This window comes from Hylobates moloch, unplaced genomic scaffold (genome assembly GCF_009828535.3).
Source record: "Hylobates moloch isolate HMO894 unplaced genomic scaffold, HMol_V3 SCAFFOLD_12, whole genome shotgun sequence".
NCBI lineage: Eukaryota > Metazoa > Chordata > Mammalia > Primates > Hylobatidae > Hylobates > Hylobates moloch.
The window spans coordinates 85,970,060-85,997,081 of NW_026652287.1; the positions used below are offsets into that span (position 1 = coordinate 85,970,060).

Here is a 27,022-nt window from a genome sequence, read left to right on the forward strand (position 1 = left end):
AACTATTTGAGACTTAAGTATTTTCTTGTGTCTAGAAGAAGTACCTTTGTTATTGCTTTGTTTCATATCTATATTTGCATAATTTTGTTCAAGAGAAGTATACTTTCTTTTCCAATTACTACCTATTAGAAAAATTATTAGAAAAATAAGCAGATAATATGTACTTAGAAAGTACATGTTGAGTAATTTGCTCATTTATATTTGATTAGATTGCTCTGTAATTGTATCTGGGAAGGTTTAAAGTGTAGAGAGTGGGAAACAAATACTTAAGCATTGCAGTAGCCTGCCACCCATCAAAAGCACTTCACTTCTTAAATGTCAGTATCCTTATTTGTAAATGATGACTTTGTTACTTGTCTTGCCTTATAAGCTTTTGGAAGCATTTTAGAGTAAATGAGTTTTTGATAAAGCACTGCAAATTTAAGATCAGTTTGATAATTTTCTCTAATTTAAAATGTACAATAAAAGATGGACAGCTTATCTTTTATAAAGATTCCTTAAAAGCTCTAAACACAATCAGGGTTACTTCACTGGAGTAATAACAGAATTAAGTCGGTATTTATTACACTAACTTCCTACACTTATTATAATGCAGGTTATTACCTATGGTAACTTCTTTTCTAATAAATGGATTCAAAATCCTTTTATGTAAAGATCCAAGGAGCTGCAATTTACAATGAAAAACAGTTTGACGCTTAATAAATCTCCTTTAATAAGTATTCAGTTAAGTAAAAGTGTTAACATTTTGGTAAAAATATTTGCAAGAATTTATCATGACTTTGTAATAGACCTTTTGGATGACACATACTCAATTAGGGAAAAACAAGATGAAATGAAAACAAAGTAATCATCTTATTCCATGGAGAACTTAGAAATATGCAATTTAGTTGCTAAATTTAGGTTTTATTTCAAACTTAGAGAAGATTTTATTCCTAATTTTACGTCACTGTAACAATAACTAAAAATACTAAAAAGTTCAAATGCTACGTTTGCATTTTTTATTTTTCTTGAATTCAAGAAGAAATATATAATTAATCACATTAATTCTAGCTATGTGTTTTACAATTCTATATTACTCATAAATCATCATTTTTGTTTTCGGTTATGATAGCCACTTAGACTCAAATAATATTTTCTAATATTCTTGTCTAAATAATTCACAAACAGGATCCACAATTTCCAAAATGTAGTATTTTATGTGATTAAACAGTAATTTTTAGTTCTCATTTTTGCTTGGACATAACTTTGTCAAGAATATTATAGGACTATATAAATCTCTTACTATCTATATTCACTTCAAAATTTTAGCTAATATAGATTTCAGGTTCTTGTTTCTTGCACAATCTCCCACCCCAACCCCATTATAAAAAGGTTTGTTTGGAAAAAGAAATATTTTTTTGATATGGTGTGGTTTTTGTTGTAAGTAGGGTTTATAAATTTAAAGAGCACCCTTCATACACCAATTTTTAATTTAATCATGGGTTTCTTGTGCCTGATAGCAGCATAACCCATTTTTCTATTTTTTTCCTTTGTCACCCTCACTAATGAAACTGGTAATAGTCCTGAACCCCATGCCGTTTTGTCATGTAGTTACAGCTTGTCCTTTTATAAAAGAAAATTAGAAAACTGCTGAGTGTTATAGATATTAATGGTTGTTAGAAAAGCATAATAAAAGCCTCTCTTTCTGGAGCATTGCTAAGCTTTTATGTCATTATTCATGAGTGACTAATGCATTCAGAGAAGAGTGCTGATCTCTAAGGCTGGGATGATGAACAGTGGAGAGGGACAGAATGGCTAAGAGAAAGTCGTTTGTCATATGTGAAGATTTAATAACAGGCTTGCCTACAATGAGGTATTTCAGCTGAACTTAGAAAAAGAAAGTTTTCTTACATATGAGGTTATTATTCATGGTATTTCAAATTACCAGGGACAAATCTATAGGATACCTTTGTTTAAATGAATATTTTTCAGGAACACACACAACCCCCAAATCCAGAAAGTAATAGCTTCTTATGAAATGCCACTAAACTATACCTGTTTTATTTCTTTTATCATACCATATCACATATATATTGCTCAATTTGTGGGTAGTTAAAATAATCATAAATAGAGCGTCTGGATTTCTTGGTGTTCTTTGACTGTAAGCACTGAAAACAAACTCAGGGTTTATATAAAACATGAGTTTATTAGAAGGATATAGAGTAGCTTTTGAAATCCTAGGAAAGTCTGAAGATCAAGAAGGACAGGGTCAAAGACGTTTCTAGAAGTGTGGTAGGAGGAACTAATGGGCAGTCTCATCAGGGTAATGCCATTAGTAAAAATCCCTCCCAACATTTTTGTTTTAAATGTTTTTCAGTTCAAATTTCAAATTCCAAAGAGACTTCCATATGACTATCAGGGGAGAGTATGTGCATGATCTTATTTGTAAGGTTTCAGGCAAAGGCTGGATGGTGTAATTACACAAGCAAATATTGAGGTAGTATTACTTAAAAAAGGAAGGGGGTGGACAAGATAAACGCTGGGAAGATAAAAGGATAGTTATGAACTATACCTGCCTTCTGAATATCTCTCAGGTCTATTTATTTTATTTTTCTGCAACAAACACAAAATTATAGTGACCATTTACATAGTGTCCTAAACTACATGCTTTCCTCTGACACTGATTAGAATCTGTCCCTTAGACAATGTCAGCATCATCTTTGATTTAGCAGCATCTTAATGTCGTATAGAAGTGTAACAATTTATCAACTGCACCGATAAAATATGTTTTTCAGATTAAGGTGATCAATAACCTCTAATTCCAAACACATTATTGCTAAATTAAGATGCATGTGAAATCTGGATACAAGTTAACTACTGATTAATTTATTGTGACTCGCTTGGCTTAGGGATACAGTTTAACCATGGAAAGATAATAGAAGAAAACAATTTTGTTCATTTGGACTAAAACTGTAGTTTTGGTTTCTTCAGAATAATTCAAGAATTTATATTATTGGAGAATTAGTTTTTGCTTCATTTTCTCATAGATTAGTAATACATAAAGGGAATTTCATTTTGCAAACATTATTGTTTAAAACATCAATAAATATATCCATAAAATAATCACTCTATTAGTCTGTTAGATAGATCAGTCATCCATTAATTTGATTAAGAATTATTGAGTCTTTTATGTTCTAAGAAGTGTTCTAAAAACAGGGGCTCTATTTGGTGGGAAAAACAAAAGGAAACAAAATAAAACTCTGTCTTTATGTAGCTTACATGCTACTGGAAATATACAAGATAAATATATCCATGAATATATAATAAAATGCCAGCTAGTTGCATGTGCTATGAAGAAAAAAGAAAGCATGCAGATGGAGAATAATGGAGGTGGGGTTGGTGACACGGAGGACAAATATTTTAGATAGAGTGGTTAGGAAGGGCATCTATAAGTGTGTCCTTTGAATAGAGATGACAATAAGAAAATTAGACAAGCAGTTACATCACGAAGATATTATGCAATGTGAAAGAGTTGGTCAATTAACATCTGATAGGGTTTCATTATTCTTTAAGTGTTATATTACTCAAGATTCCACAGTTATTTATTTTCCTGCCCTGCAAACATTTCCTACATTCTCTTATCCACTCATATCTTTTTTTTTTTTTTTTTTTTTTGATGGAGTTTCGCTCTTGTCATCCAGTCTGGAGTGCAATAGCGTGATCTCAGCTCACTGCAAACTCCGCCTCCCAGGTTCAAGTGATTTCCTGCCTCAGCCTCCCAAGTAGCTGGAATTACAGGCACACGCTACCATGCCTGGCTAATTTTTGTATTTTTAGTAGAGACGAGGTTTCACCATGTTGGCCAGGCTGGTCTCGAAGTCCTAACGTTGTGATCCACCCACCTCGGCCTCCCAGAGTGCTGGGATTACAGGCATGAGCCGCCGCGCCCGGCTCACTCATATTTTTGACTATAAAAATATGATAAGGTTATTATATGCAAAATCCTATCTGGTGTCCTGAGCTCCATTACAGACTTCAGACTTCAACTGTTTACTGTCTATCAGGATACCAGAATATCCCAGAGTCACCTTATATACATTCTTTCCAAGTTGAAATGAATTATTTTCAGCATCCCATTCATATTCCTCTCTTAACACAGTAACCACATATAGAAACCTATAGCTATTCTTGACTACTTTTTCCTCATGGAAACGTAAGACTCAATTTATTTTGCATCTTAAATATTTCATAAATAAAAAAGCTACTTCTGTTCATTCTGACTACCCTCATCCTTTATCATCGATTACTTGTACTTTTGCAACAGCTTCCCATATATTTTCCTAGGCATCCATTAAATATCCTCATCTGTCCTTCTACTGACCTTATTGAGATAATTGCATATATGACTTTGTCAGGCTCCTTCTTAAAACCATTCAGTGACTCTTATTGCCTAAAGTCCAAGCTCCTTATAAAATATTACTTCTCATATAATCAGTCCTAAGTTTAAACAAGCCCTTTGATTAAATCTAATAAATTCTTATCAGTTCTTTACTCACCTTATACTCTCAAGAAAAGTATTTAGCAAAATCGACTATGTCTAGGAACTCTCTTTGGATTCTGTGATGCCATATTTTGCAGACATTTGTAGGTGCTATGGCCAGATTCCTTCTGATTACTTTTATCATATCTGCATAAGTATACTCCCCTCCTATGAAACTTGCTTCTAACTTCCTGCATTTGCAGTTAAATTTTAAGGACTGCCTACAGGCAACTGTGACCCTTTTGCAGAGAACAGACAGTATGTGGGAGCCAATAACCACATGGAGCTGACTTCAGCAAATACCCTATGAGAGTATGAAAGTTCAGCTCATTTGCATGGAGTTGGGAAAAATTATGAGGAGCATTTTATCCTTCAGCTCTTGCCTAAGGAAGCAGGCTACAGCTGGGATTATCCCAATAATCACACACTTACATGGTTTCTTCCTCTTCCCTACTCCCTTACCAGTTTCTCCAGGAATACTTTTTTAATAAATCACCAGAATGTGAATCAGGATCTGAAAGGCCTGCTTCTGAAGACATGACTTAATACTCCACTCTATCCTGTTTCCTTTATCCTGCCTGGCTCCTCTTCCTTGCTTTCCACTACCAGCTTTTTCTTCTTCATCCAACATACAAATTCCTGAGTTCCTCAGCACTCAAACTCAGACTCATTTCTCATTGCACTCTATACCCCCTCCTTAGGCAATTTTGCCCATACCTATGACTAATGTTACAATCACTTTTTTTTTTCACTATCTTAGACTTTTCTTCTCAGGGTTAGACAACATACCTAACTGCCACCTCAGGATTCCCACTTGGATATCAGGCAACTCAAACTCAATGCATCTCAATGATCTAGCTCAACTCCCATTGTATATAACATATATATATATATTTCCATATATATACCCATATATATATTTCCATATGTATCCATATATATATATTTCCATATAATCCATATATTTCCATATATGTATTTCCATATATATCCATATATATCTATATATCTAATACAAATCATCTGTATATTAGTTACTCACACTATGGAGGAAAATTAACAAGAGAACTGCTGGCTTAAGCGGGCGTTCAGACTTGGAGGAGGAAGGTAGAAAGTTGTTTTGGACTAGTGTCAGGAAGAGAGGAACTTTCCTTATAAATTAGCAGCCACAGACAGCCTGCCTTGTATCAAGAGGGGTGGAGAGGAACAGTTAGACAATAACATCCTGCACAAGAGGATGTGGGGAGGAACAGCTGGAAGATCACGTGTGAAAGGCCACAATGGAAAATGCTGTGTCCTTCAGAGTCTCTCGCAACATCATCTTCCCGGGTCCTCATGACTTCCCTCCACCTTGTTTGCCTCACCCTAGAGTAATTAACTATATTTCTACTGAATTTTTCTGATAATTTTCAAAACACTTTCTTTGCATCTAATCTTATCCTTCTATGATGTGTTCTACAGTGTTTCATTAAGTATTTAGAAATTACAAAAATCATTAAAGGCTATAAAAGATAAGACTAACATGCCAAATGACTAATTTATCCAGCAGCTTAAGAAACCCCCTGGGTGCTTCTCTCTTTCCTCAGGCATGACCATTTTTGTGACCTTTAGTTTCATCAGTCATTCCCTTGATTTCCTTAAAATTTTATCATTTATGCCTTTACCCCTAAAATATATTATTTTTCCTATATGTTTAAATGTTTAACTATAAAATAATACTGTATGTATTCTTCTATGACAACTTTTTTCACTCAAAATTATGTTCCTTATCTTCATACATGTTATATAAATCTTTTTTTAAATTTTCACTGATGTATAATATTTCATTATATAAGTAAAATATAACTTATTTACCCATTCCAATGTTGATGGGTATTTGGGAGCTTTTCGATTTCTAAAGATTAACTTAATAACTAACATGAATCATTAATTAATTTACAATGATAAAAAGGCATTTCAATGAAAATGTATATATATGCTTTCTGATATACAAACGTAAGAGTTTCTTCAAATACTTAAGAATAGATAAAAACGGTTCTTTGAGGATATGACTTAAGCTTTACTAGACAACGCCGAATAATTTTCCACAGCATTTGTACCAGCTTTATATTCGTAATCCTACCTGCAGTGCCTGAGAATTTTAGCTGCTCTGCATTTGCATTAAGAGTAATCCATTCCTCATCCAGCAGTTACTATGACCTTTTACAAATACAAATCTGATTAAGTCACCCAAACCTTGCCTAAAAGCCTTTAATGGTTTCTCAATGATCCTAAAATAAATTCTAAAAGTTTAACATTGTTGAAGGATTATTTTTGCCCTGACCTCTCCCTCATTTAGTATTTTATATCATTCTCCTTGCCTTCTATCTCTATACTGGCCTTAAGTTTCTTTTTTCTGCCCCAAGGCCTTCATATGATAAACTTCTTCCTGGAACTCTTTAATTCTACCTGTTCCTCTGATTAACTTTTCTCCTTTAGTCATATATTAAATGTCATTACAGCAAGGAAGCTTTTCTGGACTCTTCAGAATTGATTAACTCCCCTCATATTGCTGTAATTATACATTTTCTAAATATAACATTTATCTCAGAAATAATGAAGAAACAATTGTGATTTAAAATGTGGCCCTATGTCCTTTGCAGGGACATGAATGAAGCTGGAAACCATCATTCTGAGCAAACTAACAAAGGAACAGAAAACCAAACACCGCATGTTCTCACTGCATTATCTCCTATAAGTGAGAGTTGAACAATGCGAACATGTGGACAAAGGGAGGAGAACATCACACATCAGGGCCTGTCGGGGGGTTGGGGGTTAGAGGAGGGATAGCATTAGGAGAAATACCTAATGTAGATGATGGGTTGACGGGTGCAGCAAACCACCATGGTACGTGTATACCTATGTAGCCTGCACTTTATTTTTATTTTTATTTTTATTTTATTTCTTTTTTTTATTATTATACTTTAGGTTTTAGGGTACATGTGCACAATGTGCAGGTTTGTTACATATGTATCCATGTGCCATGTTGGTTTGCTGCACCCATTAACTCGTCATTTAGCATTAGGAATATCTCCTAATGCTGTCCCTCCCCACTCCCCCCACCCCACAACAGTCCCTGGAGTGTGATGTTCACCTTCCTGTGCCCGTGAGTTCTCATTGTTCAATTCCCACCTATGAGTGAGAACATGCAGTGTTTGGTTTTTTGTCCTTGTGATAGTTTGCTGAGAATTATGTTTTCCAGTTTCATCCATGTCCCTACAAAGGACATGAACTCATCATTTTTTATGGCTGCATAGTATTCCATGGTGTATATGTGCCACATTTTCTTAATCCAGTCTATCGTTCTTGGACATTTGGGTTGGTTCCAAGTCTTTGCTATTGTGAATAGTGCCACAATAAACATACGTGTGCATGTGTCTTTATAGCAGCACGATTTATAGTCCTTTGGGTATATACCCAGTAATGGGATGGCTGGGTCAAATGGTATTTCGAACCAAAAAAGAGCCTGCATCGCCAAGTCAATCCTAAGCCAAAAGAACAAAGCTGGAGGCATCACGCTACCTGACTTCAAACTATACTACAAGGCTACAATAACCAAAACAGCATGGTACTGGTACCACAACAGAGACATAGAGCAATGGAACAGAACAAAGCCCTCAGAAATAATGCCACATATCTACAACTATCTGATTTTTGACAAACCTGACAAAAACAAGCAATGGGGAAAGGATTCTCTATTTAATAAATGGTGCTGGGAAAACTGGCTAGCCATATGTAGAAAGCTGAAACTGGATTCCTTCCTTACACCTTATACAAAAATTAATTCAAGATGGATTAAAGACTTACATGTTAGACCTAAAACCATAAAAACCCTAGAAGAAAACCTAGGCAATACCATTCAGGACATAGGCATGGGCAAGGACTTCATGTCTAAAACACCAAAAGCAATGGCAACAAAAGCCAAAATTGACAAATGGGATCTAATTAAACTAAAGAGCTTCTGCACAGCAAAAGAAACTACCATCAGAGTGAACAGGTAACCTACAGAACGGGAGAAAATTTTTGCAACCTACTCATCTGACAAAGGGCTAATATCCAGAATCTACAATGAACTCAAACCAATTTACAAGAAAAAAACAAACAACCCCATCAAAAAGTGGGTGAAGGACATGAACAGACACTTCTCAAAAGAAGACATTTATGCAGCCAAAAACCACATGAAAAAATGCTCATCATCACTGGCCATCAGAGAAATGCAAATCAAAACCACAATGAGATACCATCTCACACCACTTAGAATGGCTATCATTAAAAAGTCAGGAAACAACAGGTGCTGGAGAGGATGTGGAGAAATAGGAACACTTTTACACTGTTGGTGGGACTGTAAACTAGTTCAACCATTGTGGAAGTCACTGTGGCGATTCCTCAGGGATCTAGAACTAGAAGTAACCTGCACTTTCTGCACATGTACCCGAGAACTTAAAGTATAATAAAAATAAAATAAAATAAAATAATATGTGCCCCCTACTAACCTTCACGTTCAATAGGCTCAATCATAGTTTCTTGTTCTGTGTTGTTCACAAATTTATTTAGAGCAACTAGAAAGTGCTTGACAAATAGTCAATGTTCATTATACACGCTGAATGAGAATGACTAATCTCCTCAACACATACAAGTATAGTTTATGTTAATTTTCATTCTAGAAGAGATACATTTTTATTCAACCCATAGTTATGTTATTCTTTTACTTTGAATACCCGCAACTTCCAAGTGAGTGTATGCTTTTCTGTGCCATTGATGCCATGATCTTCTTTGACCAATGAAACGTGCAGGGTGTCATGAAATCAGAAAGGTGAAATGTGCTCATTCTTTTAGGTGTGCCTTATTTCCTTCCACTAGCACCATGAGAGAGGAACATGGTTGAGCTAGCTTGCTGGTCTCTGAAAAATAAGTGTCACATAGACAAGTGTAGATAAGCCAAATACCATCTGATCGACAAATTCAGAGATAAATACTTCTTTTTGAATGCCTCTGAGATTTGGTGGTTATTTGTAGACAGAAAAAGTTAACACACGGAGTAGATAAATTTTTACAAAGGATACAATTCTTAGAAGGACACAAGTTTAACAGAGACAAGTTTCTCAAGGAATTATAAATAATATAAAGTGAATTCAATTTAAGTTGAAATATAAATAAATAGCTGCTCAAATCCATTTTTTCAAAATAACTTAGATGAAAATGAAATACAAAGTTAAACACTGGAAAATCTGAGTGAAGAACTTCTTGATTTTAAACTGATTATAAGCCTTTTATCACATAAATCTTTTCATGTGTCTAGGCATAAAACAGTAAGGATCATGGCTGTCATCAGCTGTGAATGACAATGTCCCTTACTAGTGTATGGGCCAGCTTTAAGCTGAATACTTTCTATTAGCTGTACAGAAAGGATTTTGTAATCTTTTCTTGGAATGACCCCTGTTTTTCAAAGCTGAAATATAAAATGCTATTAACCAATTACCAGCTATACCGAATGTTCAAGTTTAGCTTTTTAGTCATAAAGAAAATAAGCTTTTTAAGTTTCAGAGGCAGTGAGTATATCATAACTAAAAGCATATAATTTAACTCATGTAGATTATACAATTCAAGTGCAATTTATACCCACTAAGACTATTCCTGGTGGCTTCAGCGACTGGAAATATCTCTAACAAAAGGAAGCCTTTCACTTCATGTCAGTGTAAGCTTGATGTCAGAATTTTTTACCTTTATTAGGAGAGTTAGTGTCCTCTTCTTACAGGGGAGTGGTCTTATGTTAGGATCCAAACAACATTAATATGAGGAAACAGTGATTCAAGGAAGCCTCATCAACTTTATTACTGATTCCCCTGGCTTTAGTCAGTCCTACTAAGGACAAACCTCTGACTTCAGTTAAGCAAGTCTGATTCTCTCTTGAAAACGGAGCATTGAAATTCAGGTTTAGCTAATTTGATCTATGGTTTATGCCCAGAATTTAGGTGATGTAAACAGGAAGGTGGTCATGTGGATGTGAATAGAGAAAGTGAGGCCACACACAGAAAGATGAAAATCAAGCCAATATAGCACACATGTGCAGGTTAAAGATGGAGCTTCCTGCCTAGGTTCTCAAGAGCTGTCAATTCCATTTCCTCCCTTGTCAAGAGGTCAGTGTACCCATGTTTATTTTCATGTAATTAAAGTGAGGTAAGAACTCAGATCTCTGGGTTGCTCATTTTCCTGTCAAACTTAGCTATGATCAAATGAGATATTTTACATCAGAATCTATTATCTGTAATCTCAGCAATCAGCTACTAGGAAATGTCTCAGTATATACCAATCCTGCTTCCTCTCATTTTCACAGCTGTGGTTCTGTGCAAAATCTAATCCTTTACAGCTGAATAGCTCAATATATAGTAGGGGATTGTTTATATATTTATATTATATATTTAGATATTGGTGGTTACAATAACTACATAGGTAGGGATGGACAGAGGCATTGTAGTCCATTTTTTTTGTGTGTGTGTGTGTGTGTGTGTGTGGAGGGTTGGGGGTTGTTGAGGCTTCAGTTGGGCTTTTCTTGTTTATAACCAAAATATATTAATGTGGATTGAGTTGTGTCCCTCTCAAAATTCATATGTTGAAGCTCTAACCACCAATGCAACTGTATTTGGTGATAGATCTTATAAGGAGGTAATTAAGTTAAATGAGGTCAGAAATGTGGGGACCTCATTCAAAAGGATTAGTGTCCCCTTATAAGAAGAGGCTCCAGAGAACCCGCTTATTGTCTTCACACTCCCACAAACGAAAGCTGTGTAAGAACACTGCCAAAGAGCGATTGTCTATGAGCCAGAAACAGAACCCTTACCAGAAACTAAATTTGTTGGCACCTTAATCATTGCCTTTCAGCTTCCAGAACTGTAAGAAAGAAATTTGTGTTGGTTAAGCCACCCAGTTTATGGTATTTTTATATAGCAGTGAATCCCATGTCTGAGGGGGACCAATATTTACCTGGGATCCTCCAAATTTCTACATAGTGAAGCCAGATGACACAGCAACTCATAAGTTGTCTTAGTTTCAGAATCATCTCCACTGAGTTACAGATCTATCATAAAAAGCACACACCTGCTTTCATAGCATGGCTTAAGGGTGAAATTTTCCCTGGACAAAACCAATTTACATTTAATTTATTGCTACCCAGAAGTAGGTCTGGCTTTCTGATTTAGAGGAGATTGTCATGCAGAAAAAGAGAGAAACTCATAAACAACAGTCTATGACAATGCAATAGAGGTGTAGATAGCTTGTTATGGGAGAACAAAAGAGTGACTCATTGGAAATAAAGAAAAAATTACACTTAGGGTAGTTTTGGGAAAAGTTCACCCTTTCTCACCTGAAAAACAGGACGTCAGGTATTTAAGGTTCTTTGCTATTATGAGATTTTTATTTTGGTTTACTTAATCGGCCTTAGTGTGTTAAAGAGAAGAACCAAAAAACCAATGCAGGATATTCTGATAAAACACAGATACTTGAAAACTTGAGTGGCAGAAATTAGAAGTAAGAAGAAAAGAAAGAAGTAAAAAGTGTTTTTAATCAGAAACCCTGAATACTAAACATACTATTTTAGCAGGTTGTAGATATTGTTTAACCCAGCACATGAAGGCAATAGAAACTAACATATGGAGGGTAGTGAAATAAAAAGAACATAGGCTAGTAAGTGATTTGGGTGCCTCACTTTTATGGCATTCTTTTCCAAGATGGGAATAATGTTGATTTATCCTTTGTGATGTCAGCCCCTAGCACAGTGCCTAGCACATAATAGGTGTTAAATAAATTCCAGTCATAGGGATGATGTGCACAAGTATGTGGTTTGCTGAAGAGGGAGCCACTAGGTGGCTGGGCATCCAGGAGAGACCACTAGGACAAATTTAAACAGAGAGGACAGAAAAGACCTTTCATGTACTTCACATTTTTTATATAAGCCTAGATAAAATTCGTTTATATATCCTGGTCCCATATCAAGCCTTAAAACTAATATTTTTTATTTCATCTTTAATATGAAGTCACTGTAGGCCATGTTAATAAATATTCTTTATTTTAGTAAGTAAAATATTTCTTTTTACCAGGAAAGCTATATGCAGTGAAAACGCTGATAGATTCTCCTAATTGAAACTACATTGCTAGTTATACCCTCAAGTACAGGTCTTATCTCTACTTAATATAGGATGCTAAGAATCATGACACTATTATTAAAATAGAGACACATTATTCTTCAGGTCAGAAAAGAATTGGTATGTGTGACCAAGGGGATTATACATTACATTTCATCACAACATTGTCACTCTTATGATATAGTGCAGAACACTAAAAGCTATTGTTTCCATGAATTATAACCCCAAATACTTTCACTCTGCAGATTCATTTTATCAGTATCTCAGTATTATACATCACAACTGTAATGTGTAACATATTTTCAGTACACATCTTTATTGTATGTTATAGGCTAAAGTAGCATAATTATCACTATAGTAAGGTTTTACAAGAGATTTTATGTTTTAATTTTTATGTTCAAAGTTATTTAAGTACTCACTGCAAGAAGAATGTTAAAAATACTAATAAGTTATAGTATAAAATCAGTCCCTGGGGATTTTAAATTATTTTCAGTTTTTAGGGGGTCTTTTAGGAGAAGAAATATTTTATCAATAAGGGAGTAAACATTTTCAATGCATGCTCTTCATTCCACATTTTGCTTCAGCTTGCACCAAGTGGCTATTTTGCAGGAAAAACAAAAATTAAAGACTCAACTCTGCTGCACTAAAGTAAATCAAAAGCAACTGCAGAAACAAAAAGCTGTTTAAAGGCAAAACCTTGCCAACTTTCCTGTCAGGGTATACAACTTTTAAATGGGGTCTAAATATTTTAAGCATAATAAGAAATAGATCTCTAAAACTTTTATCGCTATCCACCTCTAGCTTCTGAGATAAATTCTGGCCTGACTAACCATTAGTAGATAATTAGAAATGAAATGGGAGATCCAACATTCAACACAGACTTTCTTTTTTTTTTTTTTTTGGCTTAGGAGCCTCCTTTATGCAAATTGGTAGGAGACCATTTTCATGAAGTTCTGGCAATCAGTACTTAATTTGTTGATAGCCTTAACAGTTGTGGCCAGAGTATAATTGGTATGGGCCCTTGTGCAAAAAAATAGAGTTGTGCACAAAACTAAACAACATAATTACCAACAATTAGACGTTAATTACCAAGTAGCAGATTCTCAAACCTTTCTCCTGAATTTGGCCAAAGCTAGACCTAATTATATTTTAATGTTGTGAAAACATCCATGCGCCTGAGATAATCAGGTGTTCCGAAGGTGCCTTCTGTAGATACTGTGTTTTGTTATGGATTCTCATGTCAGGAAATTAAATATGTTTATATTTGGGCTGATCTAATAATCACAGCAAAGTTAGTGAGATGGGATTTCTGCTAATTTGGTAGTCATTTATTTACTTTGCCTATTTAATTTGATCACTTCTGAAAATACTGATGTAAAAAGGAATGAAAATTATTTTAGGATTATAAAAAGAAAGAACAGAAAGATTTTGCTCAGGCAAAAATAGAGTTTCTGCAAGTATCCTTCACTATAACAAAGAAATATTTTCCAATATTAGACCCTAGGGGAACACGGCTACAGCCACAGTCTGCATAACAGGTTTTTACTACTAGATGCGACAAGAAAAGTATTTATACAAAAAAAATAGCAGATCAAATATTATAACTATGAACGAAAAAAGTCTAAGACACTTTTGGGCAACACTAAAAATATGTTGCAGACATTCCTTTTGATCAGAAACAGAATAATATCATCAAATTTTAACAGCATAGCAATATTTACATAGCAAAATAAACATTTTCTTACTTCGTTTTCTATGATCCGAAGACCTGAAACCAAGGTCTAAGAGTTATCCTACCAGGGAGTAGTGGCAAAATCTACTTATTTTCTTACATGTATATTCTAATTATGGCTGGCAGGTTATTCTGTGCTAAGATCACAGGTAAAATTAACATTTTTGCATTCTTGAGGGAATCCACATGTCCCATTGTGTTCTCACTTCAACACATATTTGTTTATTCGATTAGTTAGGAGATGCACACACCATTCTCTGAGGAAGATGAGATACAGTTTTCTTCTTTTCTTTTTTACATTAGTCCTCCTGCTTTTTCATCTTCCACTCACTCCCCTGGACTGAGAATTGGACGTTAATTTTGAAAGTATTTTTAATAGAATATTATCTACTGGTTTCTTTTCCGTGTTCTCTTTAAGAACTTGGAAGTTATCCGATCTAATGGCCTCTTCAAGGTCTTCATTCTAGACGCTGCAGCACTGGGTATTTTTGAGATTTTCGTATTTCTTGAAAGCTTCTCTTCCCATGAATTTTATAATATTATTTTATTTATTAATTAAAATTTGATGTCTTCTCAATAGTAATCAGCAAAATGTAAAGGTTACGATCATTGAGATTCAAATCCTTTACAATTGGACAACCATCTACCTTATTTGGTACTTGCTTTATACATTCTAATTCTCTCCTTTTTTTTTTTCCAGATTATAACATGTACTTTCATGTTCCTTTACCTGTATCCTTACATTTTCCACACCTGGCAATGTCCTACATATATTAAACTTTACCAACTCTGTAAAGTTTGGAAGTATTTCTACTGCACAACACTCATCAAACAGACTAAATTATCAGACCATCTAAACAACATTGGGTGGATTCTTTCTTGTCTTTAGAATGTCTAGAAAAAGATGTGGAACACCTACCATTATGAATCGTGTGTTTGTGTGTGTGTGTGTGTGGTGTGTGTTTATTTTTATTTGTTTTCAACTAGAAGGGCATGCATGTGTTGGACCCATGTACGTCTTAGAAAGGTGGGTTGAGTTTTCTAAGACTAGATGAGGTGAGGGTAAAGAGAAGACATAAGATAGCAGAAATTTATTTAAATTTTTTTTTTTTTTTTTTTTAAGATGGAGTCTTGTTCTGTCGCCCAGGCTGGAGTGCAGTGCTGTGATCTCGGCTCACTGCAAGCTCCACCTCCCGGGTTCACGCCATTCTCCTGCCTCAGCCTCCCGAGTAGCTGGGACTACAGGCGCCCGCCAACATGCCTGGCTAATTTTTTGTATTTTTAGTAGAGACGGAGTTTCACCGTGTTAGCCAGGATGGTCTCGATCTTCTGACCTTGTGATCCACCCTTCTTGGCCTCCCAAAGTGCTGGGATTACAGGTATGAGCCACTGCGCCCAGCCTATTAAATGTTGTAACGTACACTTTTTTCTATTACTTAGGATAGTTTTTCCTCCTAAATAACATGTCTGGATGAAGTATAATCCTAATTTGAGTGGAGCATTGAAGATATTTACAGAAGAAAAGTCGGCTTTCCTTTAAAGTTGGACAAATCGTTATAGTCTGATGAATTACTAGAGAGGAGGAAAAAATGGAAATCATATTGCGTGAAAGTTTTTCTATTTAAGAGAATAAATCAGTAGTATAATTACTTATGTTTACACTAATATTAGTAACTTATAGAGAAGACTCTGCAAATTATGATATATAGGTAAGGGATCCATTATTTGGACAGCATAGAAGCACACATAGAAATATAAAGTGGTCTCTCTAAGACAATATTTGAGAGACAAATCTAAGGCTAAATTTAAAGCTTCTTGATTTCAGAAGAAAATATTTACTGGGTTCCATTGAGAGCAAAACAAAGAAGAGAGAAAAATTTGAAGAACCAAAACAAAATAATGTTAACAAAAACTACAACATCCATATTGAAGCATTTCATGAAGAACTATTAATTTTGAAAAGAAGAATAAAGGGAATGTCTAATTAAATGGTGTATTTTTAAAAGACTTCTTGCAAACAGTCTTTTTGCTGTCACTTAAAATTTGTGCTCCTTGGAGAGTGGAAGGAGAGAACCAGGAATCATTAAGCCTAGTACCATAATGAAATACCTGGGTGATGAAATAATCTGTACAACAAGCCTCCATGATGCAGGTTTACCTGTGTAACAAGCCTGCACTTGTACCCCTGAACTTAAAATAACAGTTAAAAAACATTGTGTGCTTATCATAATTTCTTGAAACAAATTGCATATGCAAAACTGTGCCTCTGCCTCTGTTAAAATTACCCTGATTGGCCACTTGCATTCTCAGAGAGAAGGGTATAGAGCTAATTGACCTTGCCAGAGACCAAGTGTACCTACTATGTTTTAATTTGGTGTGCAATTCTGTCTGTGCAAATTTTCTCATGACAATAATTGCACGTCAAAAAATCTGCATCCTACCAATATCTTTGCAACTGAACAGAAAGAGGAGAGAACGTTCTCTAAACAATGCAATTAGAGCAGTATAGGCAATTAACTTTGCTATTTAGTCTAAAGTAGACAGCACTAAAGACAAAGTAATAAATATTCATAAACACTTTACCATTATATGGAATTGCAGAATAGACACACATTTTTAATACACAATACAGGCAGTCATATTATTAAACTTAATGGCATCTGAGAAATGATGAAACTCTAAGAGCCTTGAGCTTGTAATGAGATAAGCTTGTAGCCTGATCAGCTTGCATACAAATCATCTCATCTGAATAAAATTAATGTTTGATTTTTATATCTCTCCTCAAGCACTGCTGTGCCCCCCTATTCATTTTATGAACAATTATTGAAAAGAAAATAAAAGTTTAGCCCTGATATGATATATCAGTGGGAGGGTCTACAAAACTTGACATTTTAAGTTCTTATTTCTGGTGTTGAATGTAAAATTTCTTATAGGTTAAAAATTGAGGAATGAATTATTGATGCTAAATACAATGTGAGAAATATTTTAAAGCATTTACATTAATACAGAAACTATTTTTTAAATTTTTTCATAAAAATGTTTACTTTTAAATTTTTTTCATACTCCACAATAACAACATGCCAGTATTTAATGTTAAAATGAGTGGTATTCATATATTTAATTGGGTTTCCATCTGAAAAAAAAAGCTATTCCCTCTAAATCCTCATTTTAACATTATAATATTAAAGAAGATAAATGTGACATGGCTATGTCATTTCAAGATCAGTCAAAATAGAAAAATTATGTACTTCATTTTAACTTATGTAACCAAAGTTTACATTTAAAAGTTTAATTCCAAAGTAAATTTTCTTGTGTCACTTCTTTTTGAGGTGAGTTCATTTTTATAGCGTTCACTTAAGACAAATTGCAAGCATCTCAGGGCAGGATATTGCCCTCTTCTCTCATATTTTATACAGCATCTAGTAACATTTAGCATTCCATAGCTATAGAAAGGGTAAAAAGCACAAAATCTAAATTTTCACTACAAATCTTAACAGACAAAGAAAGCTGTAAAGAAATTATCTAGGCCGGGCACGGTGGCTCACACTTGTTAATCCCAGCACTTTGGGAGGCCGAGGCGGGCGGATCACGAGGTCAGGAAATCGAGACCACGATGAAACCCCGTCTCTACTAAAAATACAAAACAATTAGCCGGGCGTGGTGGCGGGCGCCTGTAGTCCCAGCAACTCGGAGAGGCTGAGGCAGGAGAATGGCGTGAACCCGGGAGGCGGAGCTTGCAGTGAGCCGAGATTGCGCCACTGCACTCCAGCCTGGGCGACAGAGCGAGACTCCGTCTCGAAAAAAAAAAAAAAAAAAAAAGAAAAAGAAATTATCTAAAGTAGATACTCCTTGTGGGTTGATATTTTAGAACATAATTCTTCAACAGGGGTCTCATATTATATTCATCCAAAACATGACTTACAGTTATTTGAAATATCAGTATGAAAATGTATCTTCAAAGACAACATTATGAAGAACTACCATGGTTCCCAAAAAAGAGAAAATTTAAGGCATTCATAAATTAAAAAGAGTATTTTAGGAAAAGTAGATAAAATGGTAAATTAAAAACTCAAATTTCTTTCTTGAATTATCCTAGTGTACTATTAGATATTCATTTCACTGTATTTGTGCAGACATCTAAGTCAGTGGTCCCCAACTTTTTGGCACCAGGGACCGGTTTCATGGGAGACAATTTTTCCATGAACTGGGTGGTGGATGGGTGGAAGATGGTTTCAGGATGAAACTGTTCCACCTCAGATCATCAGGCATTAGTTAGATTCTCATAAGAAGTACACAACTTAAACCCTCTCATGAGCAGTTCACAATAGTGTTCTCTCTCCTGTGAGAATCTAACGCCCCCACTGATCTTACAAGACATGAACCGACAGTAAAGCTCATTCACCCTCCACTCACCTCTGGCTGTGTGGCCTCATTCCCAACAGGCCGGGGTACCAGTCTGTGGACCAGGGGTTAGGGACTCCTGATCTAAATGACATAATTGAGTATTAAATGGGTTGAAACATATAAGGGCATACAATACTGCCTGGTAAATAATACACGTTCAATAAGTGTTAGTTATTACTCAAGAAGTGTCCCTGCACTTCCACTCCCTTTAGTACTCTTATGCCCACCAAAAATCACTTGTGTTAGTTTGCATACATGTTTTTTTGCTTTTCCTTTAATTCAAAAATTATAAAATTTGGAAAGAATCTGCAGTCAGATTCCAAGTTCTATTAAGTGTTCCTTCTTCAAAGAAACAAAACCTGGAAATAGTGGATGATGCAGTATGTGGTGGTTTGTACAGGAAATTGTGTTGGAGGTCTTCAAGATAACTTCAAGCTCAATAATTTGCTTGAAAAACTCACAGGCTTCAGAAATCTCCTATGTTTATGGTTTATCATAGAGAAAATACAGATTAAAAGCAACAAAGGGAAAAGGTGCAAGGTGCAAGGAAGGAAGTCCAAAAGAAACCGATAGAAGTCACCCCAGGGGTGCTCTCTCAGCGGAGTCTCATGGTGATGCATGTAATCCTCTCAGCAATGATGTGTAACAATGCATGATAAGTGCTGCTAACCAGAGAAGCTCACTCAAGCTTTGGCATCCAGGGTTTTTATTGGGGGTCAGTAATGCAAGCATGCAATGCCAGTGCAATTGAACTCAGCTACTCAGACTCTCCCCTCCCTCAGAGCAAAAACAGGCATTCACCATAAATCACATTCTTAGCATAATCTTTACTGCTCAAACTGGTAAAGCATGTCCCAAGACACCAGGTATATAAAAATATTCTTATCAGGTAGTATATTTCAAGTTCTCAGAGATTACTTCCTAAGATTCAGCCAAAAGCCAATACTAAAGACAGACCCTTCTTTGGAATGTGCAGTTTGTGAAAAACCAAGACTGCTGAATTAACCTTTTACTGCCTGAAATTATAAAATGGAAGTGAAATCAGTGCCCCAGAAGACACAGTGGAAAAAAAAAAAAAAAAATTGACGCTGGCTGGGCGTGGTGGCTCACGCCTGTAATCCCAGCACTTTGGGAGGCCGAGGTGGGTGGATCACGAGGTCAGGAGATGGAGACCATCCTGGCTAATACAGTGAAACCCCATCTCTACTAAAAATGCAAAAAATTAGCTGAGCATGTTGGCGGGCGCCTGTAGTTCAGCTACTTGGGAGGTGAGGCAGGAGAATGGTGTGAACCCGGAGGCGGAGCTTGCACCATTGCACTCTAGCCTGGGCAACAGAGCGAGACTCTGTCTCAAAAAGAAAAAAAAAAAAAAATTGACACTGTGTAAAGATTAGAGAATGACTGAATGAACACATTCATATGTTTTATTTAAATAAAATCTTGTTACCTAATTATAATCTTTAAAAATATCATGTTTTAATTACTTTTCTAACTAACTGAACAATTTCAGTAATCCAGGTGGCTCTTTCAAAATTGAGCATGGCTCACAGTCGTGGCTTATGCCCTGGTTTATGCTTTAATGTCCTGGTTCCTAAGGCAGAGCCTTACGTTGTTCCTATCACTAAGGCTATTCTATAACCTTGTTTTCTTCAAATTCCTGTATGACAATTTAAGGCTGTGGGCCAGATGTCCCAGCTTTGTATACTAACTAATGTGATCCAGTCTGCCTTCCTGGTCCCACACCTGACACCATGCTTACATCTATCAAGTTCAGCAATCCTGTTGGTACAACGACTTGTTGCTGGAACTGCCTGAGAGTGCCTTCCTGAGCTGCCACTCTCACTCCAACACCTCAGTCCCCACTGTGTCACTTGACAGATGGGGATCCTTCCAAATCCCTGTAATTTTTCCTCAGGCTTTACCCTAACATGGTAAGTAAGCTTATTGTCTTAGTCTGTTTGCGCTGCTATAACAAAACATCTGAGACTGAATAGTTTATAAAACCAGAAATTTACTTCTCACAATTCTGGAGGCTACAAGTCCAAGATCAAGGTGCTGGCAGGTTCAGTGTCTGGTGAGAACCTGACCTCTGCTTCCAAGATGGTGCCTCGTTGTGTGTCCACTAGAGGGGCAAATGCTGTGTCCTCACATGGCAGAACAGTGGAGGAAAGCAAATCCACTCCCTCTTGCCTTTCTATAAGGGCCATAATTCCATCCCTGAGGATTCTGCCCTCATGACTTAATCACCTTCTAAAGGTCTCACATCTTAATACTATTGTACTGGTGATTCAGTTTCAACATTTCAATTTTGGGGAGCACATTCAAGCCACAGCACCCACACTTTTTCCATGTCCTCACATGGATTTCTCTTTTCCCATCGTATATCACACAGGGCTACTCTGTTCATAGAGAAATCTGTCTTTTATTCACACGACATGCATTCAACAAGTATTTACTGGTTTAGCGAATGGCCATTACATACCAGGTACTGTTCTACTATTAGGAAATATGAGAGTATGTAGTTCTAGCCAAGTAATGTTCTTGTTAACATATATGCATTTTTATGAAACACACAAACCCAAAGATAAAGTCCAAGTCTTTCCCTTAATAAACAAAAAAGGGTCAGAATATAGAAATGACTTCCAAAGTATCCTCTCTTGCTCTTTTTTTCCTTTAAGTCATCCGTGGGTCTATCTGTGCTTTAATAATGCGTCCAATCCAGTTCAGATCACTTTTCAGTCCTACCAATAATATTACACCCTGATCCTGAAAGTACAAACTATTACATTTTCCACTTCACAGATCCCAATCTGCACCACTTATTATGAAACAAATATTCTCTGTTCCTGAATGACTGTAGATGTGGTGGAGAATACCAAAGGGCCACAGCCTCTCTCACATTAAAAACAAGAATAAAGCAGTGAGTTGCCCTCTCTCAATTCAAACAGCTGTAAACCCAACAAGTACATGGCCTCTAATTCTCCTACTCCTGGAGGAAATCTCTTGGCTGTGCTTACATTTAGGCCACTAAGGAGAAAAAGGCTACTCTCAAATTAATATATCAGCACACAATAGAAATACACAACAAAGTAAAATATTTAATAAATTGTTTGAGGTAAATCATGAAAGTATAACCCTGAAAATCCCAAAACAGACATAGCATTGAATCCTTTGAAGATTCAATTTACAGTCCATCTCATGTGTTCAGTTATAAGTTACATAAACAGTTACCTCTAAAATATTGTTAAAGAATCAAATGGGTCCATGACATGGTTTGGCTGTGTGTCCCCACCCAAATCTCATCTCTCATTGTAATCACCATGCATCCAGGGAGGGACATGTAACCTGCGTGTGTCAAGGGAGGGAAGTGACTGGATTGTAGGGAGGTTTCCTCCATGCTGTTCTTGTGATAATGAGTGAATTCTCATGAGATCTGATGGTTTTATAAATAACACTTTTTCCTGTGCTCTCACTTCTCTCTCCTGCTGCCTTGTGAAGAAGGTGCTTGCTTCTCCCTTTGCCTTCTTCCATGATTGTAAGTTTCCTGAGGCCTCCTCAGCCATGTGGAACTGTGTCAATTAAACCTCATTCCTTTGTAAATTTCCCAGATTGGATATTTCTTTAGAGCAGTGTGAAAATAGACTAATACACTCCCGATGATCCATTCTTATTGTGAGCATTTTTTCTTTCTCTGAAAATTAACTTTATACCAAAAAATGGATTATGGTGTTATAGATAAAAACGTTTCAGGGATGTAGAACATTATCAATCAAAAGATGCTGAAAAGAGAAAAGGAAAGTTATAGGGATTCATACTGAGACAAAACACATTTACCATCACAAAGTAGAACTTGCTTGATATTGAGTACTTTTTGAGTACATTCCAAAGTTCATTATCATGAATTGTATTTGAGAAAGTGGAAGGCAGTTCTCTGGGTGGCCTTGGACTGGCCCAGTTCTCCCTCCACCATTTCTTGCTTATAGTTCTCAAGAATAAGTATAAAATAGGCTGGGAATTCAACATCCTGAGATAAGGGGGAATTGGCCAGAACAGCCCGGGCTTTGTTTCAGTCTACCCTGGAAATGAGATTTTCGTCAATGCTGTAGCCTCTGATGGTGAGGCATTGTCCCTTAGGTATATAATTGGGAGTGGGCTGCCTTTCAGGGTCCCTCAGCTCCAGTGTAAGTCAGGCAAGTGCAGGCAAAATACCATTCACTGTGGTCAGCTTTTTTGAGGCTTGGTGAATCCTATGCTTCTGTTGTCCCTCACTGCCTATCTATAAAAAATAAACTTGCTTCTTGTAACTTCTTTTATATGTGGATGTTCTCTCTCACCAGGCTGAGATCCGTTGGTAACCTGTGCACAGTGAATCTGCCCATTTGAAATGGACCTGTTGGTTCTCACATTGTACTTTAATTGCAATTTTAGACACATGTAGAGCAAAAAAAAAGATAAATAGGTGAATTTTGTTTTTGGCACACCGACCATTTTCTGCACCAGGAACCTTACTTTTATGCAGAGCTTAGCGATATCTAGTACTTCATCTGTATCAATCTTTCATTTTATCTACAATTATGTGTTGAGAGCTTCCCACATGCCTGACTCTGTTCTGGATACTGAGGAGACTGTGCCGAATCAGACAGATAAGACAGCTATGCCCATGGAGCTCATATTACGGTGGAAATAAGACCAACAAATTAAAAAGTAAGCTATAAATGTGTGTGTTCTGAAGAAAATAAAGTGGGATGGCATGATAGAGAGTAATGAGAGAGTGATAATTTAAATTAAGTGGTCAGGGAAGGCCTCTATTAAGAGGTGATATTTAAACAAAGGTACAAATAGATGATCTTGGATGTGAGAATTAAGGGAAGAGGGAATTAACTATTTTTCAGGTGGGGAAGAGCTTGAAGAATTTAGAAACCAAAAATATCAATGTAGCTGAAGTACAGTGAGTACATAGCAGAAATCATGTAAGATGAACTTGGCAAGTTAGTTCAGAGCCAGTTCATAGAACCTTGTAGGCAAGGGAAATAATTTTGTATCAAAGTATAATGAATAGCCATTAGATGGTTTAGACATGTGTGTGGAAAATGGATGGGAAGAAATGAAGTTTGGAAGCCATGGTGCAGCAGTAATATGAGAGATGATGGCACCATGGAATAGAAGGCATAGTAATAGAAAAAATACAAAATAGACACATTCGTAATGTGGTTTAGGTGCTCTAAACAGGACATGATTATGGTAGTCTGTGGGTTTAAAGGAAAAGAAATAATTAAAGGATCAAAGATGATCTTAGATTTGGGGCTTCAGTACATGGAGCGGTGGTGGCATTATTTACTGACATGCAGAGCTATGAAGGAGCAGGTTGAGTGTATTTGTGTGTTCCAGAAATGTTACAATAGATGACACTGCTAGATTGCCAACTGGAAATATCAAATGGGTGAGAACAATAATTTATATATTCTGTATAACTTTGTATTTGTGTGTGTCTCTAAACTTATGTGTGTATGTATATATACACACAAAATATGATGAAAGAAAGGTAAGAAAAAATATTCTAAAGTTGGAAATGGGGAAAAGAGTGTTCTTTTAATCCAGGGCTGGCCTTGACTTTCTATTAACTAGGTCATTTTCCAACTCTGTAGGGATGGAGGCTAACTTATACATTTGCTGTTGCTATTGTGTAAATATGAATATAATTTTAGTCTACTGAAATAAAAAAAGTTACAGCTTATTGCCCTGTAAAATATTAACCAGTTTTGTCTGCAACCTGGAAATCTTAAAATTTCTTTATTAAATTGCATATTATATTAATACATGCATACATGTACACATATGTAAACACATATATATATATAGTTATTTTCTCATATGCTCTTTGGGTCAGTTTCAATATCTTGCTATTAATTAATGAGTTAAACAGAATCTTTGGCATGTGTTTATTTCAAATTTGCCAGAGATTATTGTGTTTATCTTTTTGAAAATTATAATTAAATAGATATGAAGGTTAACATATTAATCTGAGAGTCACTGACATGTGGATGATAGCTATGAAACTGATGAGATTACATTTTTTTTTCTTTGAGATGGAGTTCTGCTCTTATTGTCCAGGCCGGAGTGCAATGGCACAATCTCGGCTCACCACAACCTCTGTGTCCCAGGTTCAAGTGATTCTCCTGCCTCAGCCTCCTGAGTAGCTGGTATTAAGGCATACGCCACCATGCCTGGCTAATTTTGTGTTTTTAGTAGAGATGGGGTTTCTCTGTGTTGGTCAGGCTGGTCTTGAACTCCCGACCTCAGATGATCCGCCCACCTTGGCCTCCCAAAGTGCCGGGAATACAGGTGTGAGCCACCAAATCCAGCTGAGATTACATTTTTTAAAAGTACAGAAGAACATGTGAGAATAGTTTTGGTTCCAGGGTATTAGGAACATAAATATCATTTCATCATTTGTTTAGAAAAACTCTACAAGGTTTTGATATGTTCATTTTTCATTTTTCTACTGAGTAAATTATGGCTTAGAAAACTTGAGTAGCTCTCTCAGGGCTTTGCATCTAAAAAATATTAGAAAGCAAATGTAGCCCTGGTCAGTCTAACTCAAAAATTTATTTTTTCCACAAGAGCAAGATAATTCTCCAGAAGAAAATAGCTTATTTTTTTTTTTATAAAGCTAATGGGCAATTTAGGCAATTTCCCTTCTCTTTAATCCCATCCCCCTCCTGGTGTATGTGATTGCTATAATTTAGGCCCTGGATACTGCAGAAATATTTCTTAACCTGTATAATCTCACCCTAAAGAGCCACTTCAAAATTGCTAAGTACAGATCATGTCAGAAATGCAAGTACTATCATGATATAAGGCATTTTGCTTTAGGCAAAATATGAAAAAAAAAGTTTACACATATTGCAATATTTTTAATATATACATTTATAAATTTTTTTTAACTGAAAGTGCATTCATGAACTAAGTAGATGATTATGTTTTCCTCTTTTTAACTTAGGACTTTCCATTATGTAATTATAAGTAAACGCATAATGACCACTGGTCGATCCTGAATCTAAAAGTATAATCAATTATATCCATATGGAATTTAAAATACAATAATTTTAAAGTATTACTTCTTTAAGTGAAATAATTCAAAATGAGATTAAAGGCAATGCATAAAGAAGATATTATGTAATGCAAATTAAATGTGTCATTATTACCCTATTATTCACCACATTTTTAATATGCATGCTCTTGTTATGCAGGTAGATAAAAATCATTTTAAAGATCATAGAAAAATAATAAATCCCCTGTTATTAGTCAGTTTTTACACTGCTGTTAACAACTACCTGAGATTGGGTTATTTATAAAGAAAAGAAAAAAGGAAAGAAAAGAGATTTAATTGATGTGCAATTCCACATGGTTTGGGAGGCCTCAGGAAACTTACAATCATGGAGGAAGGTGAAGTAGAAGAAAGACACATCTTACATGGTGGCAGGAGAGAGAGAGTGGGTGAAGAAGAAGGATGTGCCACACTTTTAAGCCACCAGATATCCTGAGAACTTGCTAGCATGAGAACAGCATGGGGGAAACGGCCCCCATAATCCTATAACTTCCCATCAGGCTCCTCCTTCGACATGTGTGGATTATAATTCCAGATGAGATTTGGGTGGGGACACAGAGCCAACCACATCACCCCTCTGTGACTTCTACAATTCAGTAATAAAGAATATTAAACAACTGAAAAATATACTTTATTCAAGAAGCAGCGGTGATTGAAAGTGATTGAAAATAATAAATCATATTGCCCAAATGAAAGTTTTAAAATATAATACCAATTATATTGATAACTATACATTTAGCTAGATGTTGGATCATTACTTTACACATATATATCTCCTTCTAATAAATCACAACCCTTTGAGGGCAGGCAAGGGTCATAATGATATTCATCTGTGAGTTTCCAGAGCACATAGGGAGACTCTCATACAAATACATTAATGTAGTCTATTTCTTACCCATCATAAATCCATAGCCCAAATCTTACTGGAATTCTAAAAATATAACATTTATAACAGAATAAAATTCAAATTTTGACCATTTTTTACCTTTTAGAGATGTTTACTAATTATTTTTTAACCATTATGCATTATTAAAATAAAGCAAATTGAGGTTGGAATTTGGCTGCTCTAAACTAGGAATAAA

General features: G+C 35.7%; 1 protein-coding gene across 6 annotated transcripts in view; it reads right to left on the reverse strand.

Moving 5' to 3' along the window:
- MGAT4C (MGAT4 family member C) overlaps positions 1 to 27,022 on the reverse strand; it is a 257,557-nt gene that overhangs the window by 145,419 nt on the left and 85,116 nt on the right. The window contains exon 2 of one of the 6 annotated variants that reach the window (XM_058424885.1): positions 18,842 to 18,913. The exons of the other annotated variants lie outside the window; for them this stretch is intronic. The gene's annotated coding sequence lies outside the window, so the exon portion shown is untranslated. The remainder of the gene's footprint in view (positions 1 to 18,841; positions 18,914 to 27,022) is intronic. 6 annotated transcript variants of the gene reach the window in all.